Genomic DNA, 6,699 nt, shown 5'->3' on the forward strand with positions numbered 1-6,699 from the left:
CTTATGTATAAGGTAATTACTTTTGTATTATTGTATGACTAATTAACAAGATTACAAACTTGAAAATTGTCTTTGTCTCCCCCCATTCACGTTTTTAAAGGGGTTAAGAGTACTCCATTTTTAATTCATTTTTACCTCAAATCTCTAGCTAAATACACACACACTTATGAACCCTAAACACCTTAACCATCTCAGCTCACAACCATGAAGATCTAGCTTCAAAAACATCACTTAATCACCATAATAAAACCCTTACAAAAACACCTCAAGAATCCTTCCAAGAACACAAGTTTACTTCCAACCTTTTGATCCAACTCCACCACTCTTTTGGTTCTAGGGTTTTACTCCTCTTTTACAGAAATCTTGTCCAAGTAACTTGAGGTAGTAACTTTGTTCATAACCTTATTTGATTCATATATATATATAGCTATCTTATTTTATGGTATAAAATTTTAACAACAAGAACATAGTTTGAATGTTTTCAAACTTGTTTGCAAACTAAATAGATCCTTCTAACTTAACTTTTAAATTAAAATACTTCAAGACCTGTAATATATCATAAATATATGCTAATTTAACAAGGTATAACTTGGGTTTTCAAAGAACACCTTAAAAACTGTTTTTACGACGTCGGAGTGCAACCGGGGGCTGTTTTGGGTTGGATAATTAAAAACCATCTTGAACTTTGAATTGGAGGTTTATATTCTGGAAAAATGATATTTCTTATGAATATGTTAACACATAAAAATTTCATGATTTAACTCAAAGTATAAGTATTTTTAGAAAAATAATCATTTAAGGTTGTTTACATGATGGAAAATGATCAACTTCATAAGTTTCACCAAAGTTTGACCTATGACCTGTAATTTCGAATACAAACTAAGGTATTTACAGTTTATATTCTTAAGAGGGACTCGATCCAAGGACTTGGCAAGTTGAACCAACGAAAACGGAGTTGTAACGAAGAAACTATGACCAAAACGAGATCGGATATCCAAGACTAGTTTAGCCACGAAAATAATTGGAGAAAAATTAAATAAATCACATCTATTTAAAATAACATGATATTTTATATATATGTACACATAATTTAATTTTATATATTTCAGGATCACCCGTAAACAATACGAGAAGATTAATCATAAGATCCCATGATTGTACGCAACACGTCATTTGACAACACCGGTACTTTATGTACGCAACACGTCATTTGACAACACCGGTACCATGGGTCAAGATTAATCCCGACCAATACGAATACGATGGGGGTTTTATTTATTTCGATGGGGGTTTTATTTATTAAACACCTAAATATGAACCATTAAAATTGAATTACTAACATCGGACTGCTAACTACGGACTAAGAAGACATTAAAGGTATTATAAGTATATATATACGTGACGATTGTTTAAAATGAAAATATATTGATATATTATATATGGATAGGTTCGTGATATCAACCGGAGACCAAGTCAAAATATATATATCTTCAAGGCAAAAGTGAGTATATAGTCCCACTTTTAAACTCTAAGTATTTCGGGATGAGAATACATGTATTTTATGTTTTACGTTATGGACACAAGTAACTGAAAAATATATTCTACGTTGAGTTGTACCACTGGCATACTTCCCTGTAGCTTGGTAACTAATATTTACAGCGGTATTGTAAACGCGAATCCTGTTGATAGATCTATCGGGCCTGACAACCCCAACCGGACTGGACGACCAATATTCAACGGTTGCACAGTACTTCGTTTCATGACTACACTTGGTACGGTGTAGTAAGATTTCATAATAAAGGGAATATGCGACGTGATTAAATGTTAAGTATGGCTACCAAGTGCTCAACCATTTAGAATATTTTTATTAAAATGTTTACATATGAAATCTTGTGGTCTATATTTATACCGCTGCCGGCATTAAACCTATATCTCACCAACTTTATGTTGACGTTTTAAACATGTCTATTCTCAGGTGATAACTAAAAGCTTCCGCTGCAACATGTTGAATTTAAGCAAGATCTTGAGTATGCATATTTGTGTCAAAAATAAAACTGCATATCCGAGGAATTGTAATGTAAAATATGCTAGAAATCGTATTGTTATCATCACATGTAAATTTGTAAGTCTAAGATTATCGCTAAACGATAATCATCTTTATATTGTCTAAAGCTTGTATTAATATAAGAGTTATGGTTTGTAATGTAAAATAAATGCAGTTGTTCTTTTAAAAATGTCGCATATAGAGGTCAATACCTCGCAATGAAATCATACGTTATCTAACTCGTTCTTATGGTTAAGGACGGGTTATGACAGAGTAAGGCAGCAACGAAAGGATTCTGTGGTGGTTTCTGGTTTATAATCGACCAACAAAAAAAAATACATATACAGCAGTAATAATAACAATAACGATATCATCATCTTTTAATTAACATGATCATAATCGTTATCATCTTTCTTCAACACAATATTATAAACTAACCCTAATTATCATTATAATCCTCATCATTATCATTATTATTATTTGTTTAACATCACCAACCCTCATTAACAAACGAACATCATCTTCCAATCGTTTAGCAGTAGATAACCATGGTGCCTCGGCCTAATTGGACAAATCGAAATGTAAGCCCAACAAATATAACTCACGGCCCAAAGGAATTAATTTAATACACCATAACCTTCTGTCATATTCTTTAGTGGGATTCAGTTTGCGTACCAAAAAAAAAAAATTGCAAGTGGTTGTGAATTGATTCTGTTGACCAGTACCCATTCTAATAGCATCTTGCCTTTATTGAATTTATTAAATCCCATGTCACCTACTATCGAAAGGTGATAGTGAGTGGGTATGAAAGTGTCGGCTATTAAAGAATAGGAAAAGGAAAGGTGCAATTATTATCAACAATTCATGCTTACCATCACCTTTGTGTCTTCATGAAACAGAAATTTAATAGGAGCAATAGAAGGCGACGGAAGCAGGTATATAGCAGTGACAATCAAGGGTTGTAGTTACTATGGTGTGCTCGTGAGTGATGTGGTTTGAGTTCAATTGAATAGGAAATAGAAGGAGTTGCAGGTGGTGTTTGGATTTCACGAAGGTTAGTAGGAGAGAGAGGAAAAAAGAAAGAAAGTTGGGGTTATGGTTTTGGGTTTTTAATGGTGGTGAGTGACGTGTTTTACAGCAAAAGAACGGAAGCGTAACTGCAGCAATCGATGCCTGTTGTGGTGTTTTAAATAGGTTTAAGATGGTGGCGTTCGTGGTGCGTTATTAAGTGATTGATCAGGTGGGTTCGTGGATGGTAGAGATGGGTTTTAAGGTGGTTGTTGTTGGTATCTTGCGGCTGCAATCTCAGAATGTAATAGAACTTTGTAACACTATTAATGGTGGTTTGATGTTTGTCTTGTGATGGTCTTGATGGTTGATCGTAATCAAGACAGAAATATATATATGCAGTAGTAATACAGTGATATAGATGATTGAATGACTTTTGTTTACTAACATGAGATATTCAGTTTGTTTTGTAGCAGAAGAGGTCGACAGATCAAATCAAAATTAGAAGAAAATAAATAAAGAAAAAATAGAATAATGAAAAGCAGATAGCGAGTTGCAACTAACTCGTACTAGTTTGCTGTAGAAAATTTTGATCCAGCAGACAAATTAAAAAGGATAGATGTTGATAGCTAACTAAACTGATTTGAATACTGTAATCACACGTATGATCTTATCTATTTACTATTAATAATTTCTAATTATAATTATTAATAATAATACAAATAACATTAATAATAATATCAATAATTCTAAATACCTTAATAACAACAATAGGTAGGAATCATAAAATTGATAATTTCTAATAAGTTTAATAATAATAATAATCAATCACAATAAGAATAATAACAATAATATTAATAATAACTTTATTAACTTTATACTAATATAAGAATAATAGTAATTATAACAATGATAAAAATAATATTATTAGTGATAACCATATTAAGTTGTATTATTTTTATTATAATAATGTTGATAACTATGATAATAATGATGATAATCATAATATTATTAATGATACTAATAACAATACCAATTACAATAATATTAGTAATAATAATATAACATTTTACATTTATATCCATTTTCATAACAATATAACAATACTAATATAGATATTAATATTGAAAGTAATAATAATATTACTATAACAATTATAGTTTAACTTTTAATTAAATATATTATATTAGATATTAATATTACATATTATAAATTTTATGATATTCATAATAATATTAATAATAATAATAATTCTTAATGACAATACTTAATATTAATAATTCTTAATTCAAATGATTTAATTTTATTATTTCCAATCCCTACACTTATATTTATTTATATGTATACATATGTGTATCTATATATTTTTATTTGCAACAATTGTCCGTGAATCGTCGGGTACAGTCAAAAGGGTAATTGAATATATGAACATAGTTCAAAACTTTTGAGACTCAATTATTACGGTCTTTGCTTATTGTATCGGAAATATATAAAATTTAAAGTTTAAATTTGGTCGGAAATTCCCGGGTCGTCACAGTACCTACCCGTTAAAAATTTTCGTCCCGAAATTTGAGTCTGGTTGTCATAAATAACATTAAAATGTTTTTATGACGAATATCAATCGATAAATAGAGTTTTTATTATTATTGACTAATATAGATAAAACAATTCAATTAAGTGAAGCGTACGAGTGAAGTTGTCACAAAAGATTGAGATAGAAATTTAACTTTTGACGTAGTCACGGTGGATTTCCGGAATTTAAGGAAATTAAAAGAAAATCTTTGGAAATCTATAAGATCTGATTCTTCGAGATTTAAGGAAATTAGGATCTCTTTAATTAAATGCGATGATCTGTCCTGATTACTACGTCTGATATTTCCATTATAAATTTACCTTTTCCGTTCCATTAGTTTTCACCACTTCTATACTCAATTCCTAAATTCACAAGATTGAGAAAATACTTAATCCAGTTCTGATTCTTTGTTCTTATCCTCACTATCACAACAATCATTCTCCTTTTCCATTTACCACCGGAGGAATCTGATTTCTCCTACTTCGCCCTTGGGGTTATAGTGTTTTTAATTCTCCCGTGTCTTTATGTTGCGATAAACATTGATATACATGGTTTGTAATTTTATGTGTTGTTATCGAGCTTCATATTCCCCTTTATATTTTGGAGTTTCATACTTTTGTTTTCTCTTCCCGACTTTAAGTCAAGCGAATAATGGTCCAGAATTTGTAGATATGAAGTTTCGATTGATCATAATGTTTTAAGTAGAAAGGAACGTAATAGCACGATTTAATTTGTCGAATTACTAAAATCCCTGAGGATAGAACTATCAAGAATATATCTGCTTGATATGTTTCAGAGGTTAATTAGAATGAAAGAGTTATGTAACATGGCACATGATGATGGTATGATCTACTGTGAACTATCATCACGTTTCATTAGAAACTTAGCATGACTTACTGTAATATAACCACATTGGCCAAGTGTCATTATATTATACTAACTCATGCTCAACTTCTTAACATTTCTCCAGAATCCATTCATAATTTACTTAAATTTTACAGAATATTGAAAACTAAAACAGTTTTCAATATGATGTAATACAGATCGCGTGAAGAGGTATATAGTTTTTGGACGAGAATAATTATGAAAATATCTTTAGAAATATCGAAAATATTTATGATGATATTTTGAAATTTCAGAGTTTCGAAGGTTGACGAAGAAAGATTTTCCGCAAGATTTTAAAATGAATAAGGAGCAAGATATTCTCTAAAGATTTCATCGGATCCAGAATTACATGGATTCTTTGAATATAGGGTTTGGTCCTTGTATTTGTCCTTGGTCTCCTTCATGGTTAACTCAATCCGTTTTTCAGTACTAAATTTTCTATTGAGCGTTCCCAACACTTCATTCTTTATTATCAAACTTTTGGCCATTTAGACCATCTACAATTTTGCTGTTTCCTCTGCATTTAATGCTACCATATCTGAATCATCGGTTATCAATCCGAGGTGGTTTCAAGAGAATTTGAGTTTTTAGATGGTTAAACGCTGATTTCTGGTAATTGGTATGGCAATTCTCGTTACAAGGTGCGGATGAGTTCATGATAAGACTTCAATAGATAAATGTAGTGATTTGTCGGAGAGATTTAAGCCAAGGAGCAATGAGGTTGCTGGTACGTCTGCTGGTGATTGTGGTGGAATATAAAAGGTTTTCCGATAGCAATAAAAGAGCACGCATATATATCAAGGTTATAATAAGGTTGTTTCGAATGAAAAGTCGAAGTTGACTTGCTGGAGCTGTGACAAAATTGTCTAATTTGAAAAGGGATTGCAAAGTTATCTTTGGTAATAACAACTCCCAATGGGTTAGCACAGATACGTTTTAAACATTTACTCAGGTTCTGAGTGTTTTCAGGTGCATAACTATATGCATCAATCTTTTATTCCGTAGATGAAGTGCGGTTGGTTCATCCTCTTGATTGAGGTGTTTTCAAGAATTATGAAATGTTTGAACGCTGATTAAAATCGTCAAGATATAAATGAGGTTTAAGATGAAATCAAGTGGCAGACTTGAAGAATTGTTTAGTTTCATATGTTATAATCAATATTTTAATTCATTTTAATTGTCCAATGTT

This window comes from Rutidosis leptorrhynchoides, chromosome 4 (genome assembly GCF_046630445.1).
Source record: "Rutidosis leptorrhynchoides isolate AG116_Rl617_1_P2 chromosome 4, CSIRO_AGI_Rlap_v1, whole genome shotgun sequence".
NCBI lineage: Eukaryota > Viridiplantae > Streptophyta > Magnoliopsida > Asterales > Asteraceae > Rutidosis > Rutidosis leptorrhynchoides.